This window comes from Pygocentrus nattereri, chromosome 14 (assembly GCF_015220715.1).
Source record: "Pygocentrus nattereri isolate fPygNat1 chromosome 14, fPygNat1.pri, whole genome shotgun sequence".
Taxonomy (NCBI): Eukaryota; Metazoa; Chordata; class Actinopteri; order Characiformes; family Serrasalmidae; genus Pygocentrus; species Pygocentrus nattereri.
In genome coordinates this window covers 26487394-26498193 of record NC_051224.1, presented here as the reverse complement: position 1 = coordinate 26498193, position 10800 = coordinate 26487394, and positions in this window count along the sequence as shown.

The window sequence follows — 10800 nt, the reverse complement described above, 5'->3', positions numbered from 1 at the left end:
TCTGGCTAAACACTTTGAAAAGTATTTGAGCATGGTTATTTTGTAGATCCCACTGATCACAAACACTCAGGGTGAAGTAATAAGTTACTCATAAAGTTTGTAAGCTTGCTTTTTAAATCTTTGCTGTTAAAAAGGAAATGTAAAATCCTGCAAAAGCAAAAAAAGCATCCCATTACTTCTCATGTATGAAGCTGCTGGAAACCCTTCCTAAAATAGCCTCGTTTCCTGCACAATCAGTTTTTTGCTTGAATTAAATTTAAGAAATAGAATTTTAAACTATTACATTGCAAAATGCGGAAACCTGGTTACTGTGATTTGCCTGTTCTTAATCAGTTCTTGCATAAACCTCAATTTTATTTAGTATTTTTTGGCCAACATTTTATTTGTTCCAGTGGAAGGAACTTAGTGATCCAGCAGACCAAGAGATTTTGGACAATTTTATGCTCCCAACTTTGTGTGAACAGTTCGGGGACGGCCCTTCCTGTTCCAAAGTGACTGCGCACCACTGTTGACTGGGTAAGCCCGCCAAAGTAAACAATCAGAACTCCATATACACTATATTTCCCGAAAGTATTTGCTCATCTGGCTATACACGTATATGAACATTGTGAGATCCCATTCTTAATCCATAGGGTTTAATATGATGTCGGCCCACTCTTTGCAGCTTTAACGGCTTCAACCATTCTGGGAAGGCTTTCCACAAGTTTTAGCGGTGTGTTTATGGGAATTTTTGACCATTCTTCCAGAGCTGCAATTGTGAGGTCAAACACTGATGTAGGATGAGAAGGCCTGGCTCGCAGTCTCTGCTCTAATTCATCCCAAAGGTGTTCTGCCAGGTTGAGGTCAGGACTCAGGTGTTCTGTCAGGTGCAGGCCAGTCAAGTTCTTCCACACCAAACTCGCTCATCCATGTCTTTATGGACCTTGTTTTGTGCACTGGTGCGCAGTCACGTTGGAACAGGAAGGGCTGTCCCCAAACTGTTTCCACAAAGTTGGGAGCATGAAATTGTCCAAAATGTCTTGGTCTGCTGAAGCATTGAGCATAATCCCCCATCCACGAAACTTTACACTTGACACTGCAGTCAAACAAGTACCGTTCTCCTGGCAACCGCCAAACCCAGACTCGTCCATCGGATTGCCAGACGGAGAATTGATTGGTCACTCCAGAGAACATGTCTCCACTGCTCTAGAGTCCAGTGGCGGCGCTTCACACCACTGCATTCAAAGCTTTGCATTGCATTTGGTGATGTAAGGCTTGGATGCAGCTACTCGGCCACGGAAGCCAATTCCATGAAGCTCTCTATGCTGTCCTTGAGCTAATCTGAAGGCCACATAAGGTTTGGAGGGCTGTAGCGGTTGACTCTGCAGAAAGCTGGTGACCTCTGCACACTATGGGCCTCAGCATCCGCTGACCCTGCTCTGTCATTTTACGTGGCCTACCACTTTGTGGCTGAGTTGTCGTTCCCATGCTGGAATTCACAGAGCTCCTGAGAGCGACCCATTTTTTCACAAATGTTTGTAGAAGCAGTCTGCAGGCCTAGGTGCTTGGTTTTATACACCTGTGGCCATGGAAGTGATTGGAACACCTGAATTCAATGATATGGATGGGGTGAGTGAATATTTTTGGGAATATAGTGTATTTACTTGTTTGTTGCTGTTGGGATGTAGGGATGAAAAATTTGGCATATTCTTTTGACCGATAACTGACTGACATTAGTTAAATCAGTAACTGACAGACCTAAAATCAAAGATGTGGCCTGTCAAACTATCAATTATGAAACAGAAACTGACAGACCTCAAAGCTGATTGGCCATGATGTGTGCTCAAATTAACTGAATTCTGAAGGTAGTATTCTTTTAAATAATCGTTTTATCACCCTGCGCTCTTAAAAAGGTGGTTCCTCAGGGATCCTTTAGTAAGGAGTCTACATAGTAACAAAAATGTGTTTTTTGTTACAAGCTTGACATAACCCTTTGGTGCTCTATGGAACCATGTACAACACATTCTCCATCTGAAGAACAATTTCATCATGCAGAGAACCATTTAAGGATGAAAACGGCTCTATATATCATGGTTCTAAACAGGCCCACTGCCTTCACTGAAGAACCCTTGAAGATCTGTCTTTTTTTTTAAGAGTGTACATGATAATCTGGTTCTAGTCAAACAGAGATCGTATGTTTGTGACTTCATGACTGAAAAAGTATGAAAATTTTGACATTTCTCCCCTAACCTCTCTTAAAGGGTCTGTTTACATCTTAAATGCTGTATCAGTGGAGCTCCCCTTTAGAGCTGAGTTGAGTTGAGGTGTCCACTCAGCTCATCTAGAGCCAGAATGTTCCTCGGTGCTTGCGGCCTCCTCTGCAAGCTGCTGCAGTGAACAGCAGGGGGCGTCACAGTGTAGTGGTTTTAGTTTTAGTAGCTCTTCTTCTCTCTGAGTGCCTCTCAGTGCAGCTTCGGTGGAAACGCTTGTTAATGTTGCTAACAGTGAATGAGAGCGAAAGGCCAACAATTAGCATTATTCACTTAGCAGGCTAATCTGTTCCTACTTAGTTTCTCTTCATCAGTAGTATCATTAGCCACGTTAGCATGTTTGGTCTGTCTGTTTGTTTAATGTCTGAACTGCCGTAATCTACAAAACTACTGGATGTTCTAGTACATGAAATATATGTGTAATTACATATGTAATAGCATGTCCCACATGTATTATATATGTATGTGTATGTAATGAAAATGTCCCATATAAATTCTATATATGTAAGTATTCATATGTAATAATGCCTCAATATGTCCTATTGAGGTACTAGACTATATTTTCTAAAAATGTCTAATCTTAATTTCTTAACCTCAGGATTTGAAACCAGACATTCTCAGTTTGAAATAATAAACTTATTTTTCTAAAAGTGCTGTAAAATGTCAGGAGTGTGTTGTTGGTGCTTTTGGTCTCTGATTTGGTAAGATGCTCAGCTGTGTGTGTGTTGAATTTCAGTGGAGGACTGTACTTGAGTTGAAGTAGAGATACCCAAGGTAAAATGTTACTCCAGTAAAAGTAGAAGTTCCTCCCTTTAGAGTTCCACTTGAGTAAAAGTGCAAAAGTTTTTGCCTTCAAATGTACTTAAGTATCAAAAGTAAAAGTACTAAAAGACTTATTATGACTCTAATGTCCTGTTATCAATTTTGCTTCATTTACTCATTTTATGTTAAAATCCTCTAGTGTCTCTCTTGGTAAACCAGACTTTCAATAGAATGTCATTAATTAGTGATGCTGATGTCTATTAAAATTATCATAAGCACAAAAGACTGAAGGAAAACTATTTCCATCAGCAGTAACACTAACCAATGTGCGCTCAGTAGCAGTGACGCTAACCAATCTGCACTCAGAAGCAGTGACGCTAACCAATCTCTGCTCAATAGCAGTGAAGCTAACCAATCTGCGTTCAATAGCAGTGACGCTAACCAATCTGCGTTCAATAGCAGTGACGCTAAAAAATCTGCTTTCAATAGCAGTGACGCTAACCAATCTGCGTTCAATAGCAGTGACGCTAACCAATCTGCGCTCAGTAGCAGTGACGCTAACCAGTCAGTGCTCAGTAACAGTAAGGCTAACCAATCAACACTCATTAGCAGTAACGCTAACTAATCAGTGCTCAGTAACAGTAACGCTAACCAGTCAACACTCAGTAGCAGTAAAGCTAACCAATCAGTGCTCAGTAACAGTAACGCTAACCAATCCGTGCTCAGTAACAGTAACTCTAACCAATCAACACTCAGTAGCAGTAACGCTAACCAATCAATCCTCAGTAGCAGTAATGCTAACCAATCAATACTCAGTAGCAGTAACACTAACCAATCAGCACTCAGTAACAGTAACGCTAATCAATCAGCGCTCAGTAGCAGTAACACTAACCAGTCCGCAATTAGTTTTATTTATAGTTAAGCTACACAAAATAATATGATTAATAATTTTAATAGTTTACTTTTAATAATTTTAATAGTTTAGCTGTTCACTTGGGTGCACTCTGGTGGTTTGCTGCTGTATTTGTGGTGTAATGGGGGGAATAGGCGGCTCCTTTAAACACTGATATTAAAGAAATGCTGTTTATTTATATAGAAATATTTGGACAGTGACACAATCTTCATTATTTGGGCTCTGCATGCCACCACATTGGATTTGAAATGAAACAACTGAAATGCAATTGCAGTGTAGACTTTTAGGTTTAATTCAAGGGGTTGCACAAAAATATCCTATGAAATGTTTAGGAATTGCAACCATTTTTCTACAAAGCCCCCTCATTTCATGGGCTCAAAAGTAATTGGACAAATTAACTTTACCATAAATAAAATGTTCATTTTTAATACTTTGTTGAGAATTCTTTACAGGCCTGAAGTCTGGAACTCATAGACATCACCAAACACTGGGTTTCCTCCTTTGTGATGCTTTGCCAGGCTTTTACTACAGCTGTCTTGTTGTTGCTTGTTTGCTTGTTTGTGGGTCTGCCTTAAGTTTTGTCTTAAGCAAGTGAAATACATGGTCGAACAGGTTGAGATCTGGTGATTGACTCAGCCATTGCAGAATATTACACTTCTTTGCCTTAAAAAACTCCTGGGTTGCTTTCGCAGTAAGTTTTGGGTCATTATCCATCTGCACTGTGAAGTGACTTCCAACCAACCTTGCTGCATTTGGTTGAATCTGAGCAGAAAGTATATCCCTGTACACATCAGAATTCATCCTGCTGCTTCTGTCTTCTGTCACATCATCAGTAAACACTAGTGACCCAGTGCCACTGGAAGCCATGCATGCCCATGCCATCACTCTGCCTCTACCATGTTTTACAGACGATGTGGTGTGCTTTGGATCATGAGCCGTTCCAAGCCTTCTCCATACATTCTGGTACAGGTTGATCTTAGTTTCATCTGTCCAAAGAATGCTGTTCCAGAAGTTCCAGGCTTCTTAGGCATTTTTTGGCAAAGTCTAATCTGGCCTTCCTATTTTTGAGGCTGATTAATGGTTTGCACCTTGTGGTGAACCCTCTGTATTTGCTCTCATGAAGTCTTCTCTTTGCGGTAGATGTGCTTGGGTGAATGTTGTGAAGGGGTTTTTCTTCACCATGGAAAGGATTCTGTGATCATCCACCACTGTTGTCTTCTGTGGACGTCCATGCCTTTTTGAGTTCCTGAGCTCACCAGTGCACTCTTTTTTCCCCAGAATGCACAAAACTGTTGATTTGGCAACTCCTAACATTTCTGCTATCTCTCTGATGGATTTCTTCTTTTTTTCAGCCTAATGAAGGTCTGCTTCACTTCCATTGAAAGCTCCTTTGATGGCATGTTGTGGGCTCACAGCAACAGCTTCCAAATGCAAATTCCATACCTGGAATCAACTCCAGACCTTTTACTTGCCTAAGTGATGATGGATTAATGAGGGAATAGCCCATGCAGCCCACGAAATAGCTTTTGAGATAATTGTCCAATTACCTTTGGACCCTTGAAAAACAGGCAGTTACATATTAAGGAGCAGTAATTCCTAAACTGTTCCTTCAATTAGGATGTGAATACCCTCAAATTAAAGCTGAGAGTCTGCACTTTAAGCACATGTTGATTATACAACTGTATCTTGAATATGTTTTGGTAAACAGCTAAAATACCTAAACTTGTGTCACCGTCCATAAAATATTTCTGGGCTTAACTGTATCTGATTGGAGATTAACTCATTAACAGACGATCAGTTTCTGGATGCAGGAGGAGGAGCAGTCACTCTTCAGGTCATTCTCCATTTCTAGAGGAAATAATGTCATGAAGGTTTCAGAGCTTAAAAAGTTGCTTAAAATATGAGACACAGCTCCAGAAGTCAGTCTGTACATTTACACAGTCAACCTGTGATTAAATAACATAAAACAGCTTGTCACAAAACCAACTTTCAACCATTTTTAATGTAAAACAATATTTTTAAGAGGTTTAACTGAGGAATTTGTATAAAACAGATTCATGTTTACTTTTAAAAACATTAACTTTATGCTACTATTTAAAAAAATACACATTTTATTTTACAAATTCATTTGTCACAGAGATTGTGATCATTGGTTTTATCAGGACTCTTATTTTACATTTGAACACAGTATTTTCAGGTCTATTAATCTGCTTCTTTGGGTCGAGGCTCATCAGAGAGGAAGCATCTCAAGGCCTGAGAAGGCGGGTCACACTCAATCACTATAATTCATTAATTTATTAATCATTTTGTTTATCAGGCAGCTCATAACTCCTATCTGTCCCTGGTGTTTTGTGCTTTAATAGCTGGATAATTAATTTTTTTCAAAATAATGCCAAAATATAATTTTTAGTACTGGTTTTAAACAGTTCACAAGGTCACCTGATCAGCCAACGAGTCAGCTGATTTACAGAATCCTCAGTTTTAACCAGAAAGTGACTGGAGTCACAGTCACTAGTTTTGCACCATATTCAAGCAAGCAAAGTTTATTTATATACTGCTTTTTACGACAAGTGCTATCACAAAGCAACTTTACAGAACAATCAGTATTATAGAAAGAAAATCTGGGTCCAAGCCCCCATGAGCGTCGCCAGTGGCAACAGTGGCAAGGAAAAGCTCCCTAAGAGCAAGAGGAAGAAACCTTGAGAGGAACCAAGACTCAGAAGGGGACCCCATCCTCCTCTGGGCGATAGCAGATAGCAAAAATTGTTAGTATAAAGTATTATAGTATTATAGTACAAAGTGGGAAAAACAGGCAGCGGTTAATTTGATTAGTTTATGATTATGCAGCGGCAGCAGCGGCATCTGAAGGTGAGAATTGCACAGCGTTGTACAGCAAGAAGCTCATTGGTGGTTTAGCTGGTCCAGAAGGCTGGAGAGCAGCGGCACCTGATCATGACAGAAGAGGCAACAGCATCAGACGCACAGGATGGGCAGCTGTTCAACTGGGCAAAGAAAGGAAAAAACACGCAAAGTTAGTTCTGTAATGAGCGACTGATCACAGATTACAGTGTTAACAGAGCAGCAGAGACTCCAGCAGGTCTAGATCTGACAGGGAAAACTAATAACCAAACGCTTGACTGTACAAGTAAATTTCTAGCCTAAACTTAAAGACTGAGGCTGTGTCTGAGCCCCAAACATTAACAGGAAGATTATTCCAAAGCTGGGGGGCTTTGTATGAGAAGCTCCGCCCCCTAATGTAGCATTATTAATTCTAGGTACTAATAGTGAGCAGCAGCTTGTGAGCTAAGTAGGCGTGATGGTTCATAGTATGAGTTCACGCAGGTACTGAGGGGCGAGTCCATTTAGAGTTTTATATGTCAGTAAAATAATTTTATAATCAATGCGAAATTTAACTGGCAACTAGTGCATCTGCGTGAAGCAGAAACACTAGTACATGCTTTTATTACTTCTAGGCTAGACTACTGTAACACGCTACTATCAGGATGCACGAGCAGGAATTTAAACAAACTCCAACTAGTCCAAAACGCCACAGCCAGGGTCCTTACACAGGGAATTATAGTAAACTGATAGAAATTTCTAAAAATAGAAATTTATAGGAAAAATAGAAACTGGTGCTGTCGTCCCGCTGCTCGCACGCGGTTACTCAGGTTTGTGGACCGTGGAGCGGAGGGATGCCAAACTGTTTCAGAGTGCTGCCGTGTCTGTGTGTCCTTCTGGTTCTTTCCTTTTAGCTAAGCTGTCATAGTCAGATCTGCCGGAGTCGTTAGCCACACTCTGTAAATGTTTACATCCCCTGTTTATGTACAAATGGATAGAATAAAACTAATTCCATCTCCCTGCTTTCTTTCAGAGTATACAATCACCCATATGTTAGGCCGGACACTGAAGTACGACTGACTGCCGAGCCCTCCTGCTACCCACTTCAGACCAGCTGCCCACGCCCCAGCTGCCACCACCTGCCTTAGACTAGCTGCCCACCCTACACTGATATTCTCATAGACTCCTAGCTATTCCTAATACCAATATTACTGCTATTAATATTAGTAGTATAATTACTTCTAGGTAGTTTGACCAGAGGAGGATGGGTCCCCCCTGGTGAGCCTGGTTCCCAAGGTTTCTGTTGCCCCTGGCTTGCCCACTGGGGGGGTTTTGTACATTTTTACACTCCTGTTAAAACTTTGTCTTTTCCGAAATTCTGTAAAGCTGCTTTGTGACAACATCCGTTGTAAGAAGCTCTATACAAATACATTTGATTTGATTTGAGTTTAATAAAACTGGACTGATATGGTCAAACTTTCTGGTTCTGTTCGTACAACACCAGTGACTGTAAAATATTTCTGGAGTTAAGTTCCTTTCTGCATGTATGACAATAGGAGACGTTAATGGACACATTTAGATTATTTAGTTTTGGGATGAAAGAGATTTTAAAAAAATGTATCCACCTGGATTCCCACTCCAGATGGAGAACGACCCAAATACATTCTATTCCAAATAACGAGACTAAATAAAAGTGGCTCTGAATTCATTCAGACACTCAGTGTAAGTTCTTTGCCCACTCATTTAAAACTGGGCCCGGTACAGCTCTGGATTCGCTGGCTCCAGCTGAGAGGAACAGCTTTCCTGACACTCACTGCATGCTAACCAACCACTAAATCTACATTTATAATAACAATCATTTATTTAAATATGAACATGTATTCATTAATGTAGCTAGCAATGAAAATGAAAACATGCAGGCTAGTGTTGGCTAACTCTATCTAATCTAGTCTGTTAACATTACATTAACATTAAGTAAGATGAAAAACAGTCACAATCTTATTTTCATAGCATAATACGGTGCGATATGCTAAAATTTTGAAATTGCCAATAATCTTTGACTTTCCTACATTTAGCTTCCACCATGTGTTGTGAAAGCCTATTAGCTAGATCAGGGGCTGTATTACAGAAAATTCTTAAGTCTGAGATCTGCTTTGTTGTCATGGCAACTTCAGATAGGACTGAATTTAGGACAGGAGCCATTACAGAACAACAGTTCTTAAATCAATAATCTTATTTCAAGATCAGAAAACAGTTTTACAGAAACATTTGCCAGAATATCCTAAATATTTTCTTTCTTTAAGATAAACTCCAGAGCATCTTAACTTCAGTTTAACCATCTGTTTCTCCTGTTTTATGCAATGATGGGCTGCTCAGTTCAGTTTAATCAGCATAATGATACTACATTTATCTACACTGAAAATGGTGCTTTGACTTATGAGGTTTATTTCTAACAGCATTTTAAAAACCTCAGATGCTGCAGACCCGAACTCCCTCTGATTACCTTTGTGTGTTAATGTTGATGATATAATATTACAGTGATGGTGGTGAATAAAGAGGAGATGAAGCTGAACGTGTGTCTGTTTATTAGGAGGAATAATGTTAACGTTAGCGTTTGGGAAATGGAGACTGAAACTGGGGAGCGGTGACCCTCTGATAAACAGCAGGGGGCACCCTGCTCTCACAATATTATTAACTTTCAGTTCATTTAGTTTCATTAGACTTTCTTTACACCTGGTAAAGAGGAAACAAACACAATTGATTTTCCACTTTAATCAAGTAAGTTAAGATTTCCTAACTGGAGAAAAGATTCTTAAATTCTGATCAGATGAGATGAAATTCTTATTTCTGTAATATGAATTTGTGAATAATCTTATCTTGACCTGTCAGACCTTAATTTAAGATAAAAAGATAAGAGTTTTCTGTAATACAGCCCCTAATTAACCAGCCAGATAAAAGGTAGCTAGCTAACTTTAGCTAACAGCCGAGTCTTAGAGAACACGTGGAATTTTGGAGTTAGAAATTTATAGTTAACAATATGAGGCTGAAGTTAATTGCCCCATAAATGGTGCAGCAGTTACATTTTCTTGTGCTGCCAATCCAGGCGGTCACATGTGATGCAGAGTCTGTCGATCAATCCACTAGTGGCCATGCCCACACAGTAGAATGGTAAAAGGTGTATGTTGACAGACTTGTCAGAAGGTACAGAAGAACAAAGCCAGCTGTAACACCTGGGAGTTCACTGGGTGCTTCTGTAACCAGGTTCTGTGGTCAGAATAAAACATAAAACACTCATGTTGGGTTTGGCAAGAATTAAGGTGAATTAAAACTCCACTACCTTAAATCTCCACTACCACAACAAAGAGTCTCTTAATTTTTAATCAGTTTAAAACTATGTAACTAAACTAAACTTTTAGTTTTCTGTAATTTTTAGTTTAACTTTTAACTTGTAACTTTTAGTTTAGTTTAGGCCAAGGAACATTTAGTTTAGTTTAGATTCATATAAACATTTAACATTTTCTAAAATTCCTGCTTTTAGTTAGAATATTTTTTGGTTAAGTTCATATTAAGTTGTATTGTTTTGTTTAGCATTAGCATTTTACCGTTGTTCAAATATTTATTCAGTATTTTATTTTGCATTTCATAGAAATGTTTCCTTGGCCTGTGCTTTCAGGCTGCTCCTCCGTCTGTCTGGGTTCAGCACTTGTTGTTTCTGTGGTTTTACTCCTGAAGAAAATGAGCTGATTACGGTTTGACTCGATTCCAATGGCTTAGACCTTCAAACAGAGACTGCTTTCATTCTCTGAGAGAGGGAGGGAGAGAGGGAGGGGGGGGGGGCAGACAGAAAGAGAGACAGAGAGAAACAAAGAGAGAGAGTCAGAGAGACAGAACGAGAGAGACAGAAAGAGACACAGAGAGAGAGAGAGAGCGAGAGAGAGAGAGAGAGAGAGAGAGAGATATGTGTTGATGAGGTTTTTTGATCATTCTGGTCTGTGTTGTTGGTGTTTATCCTCCTGCAGAGCTGATTCTGCAGTAACA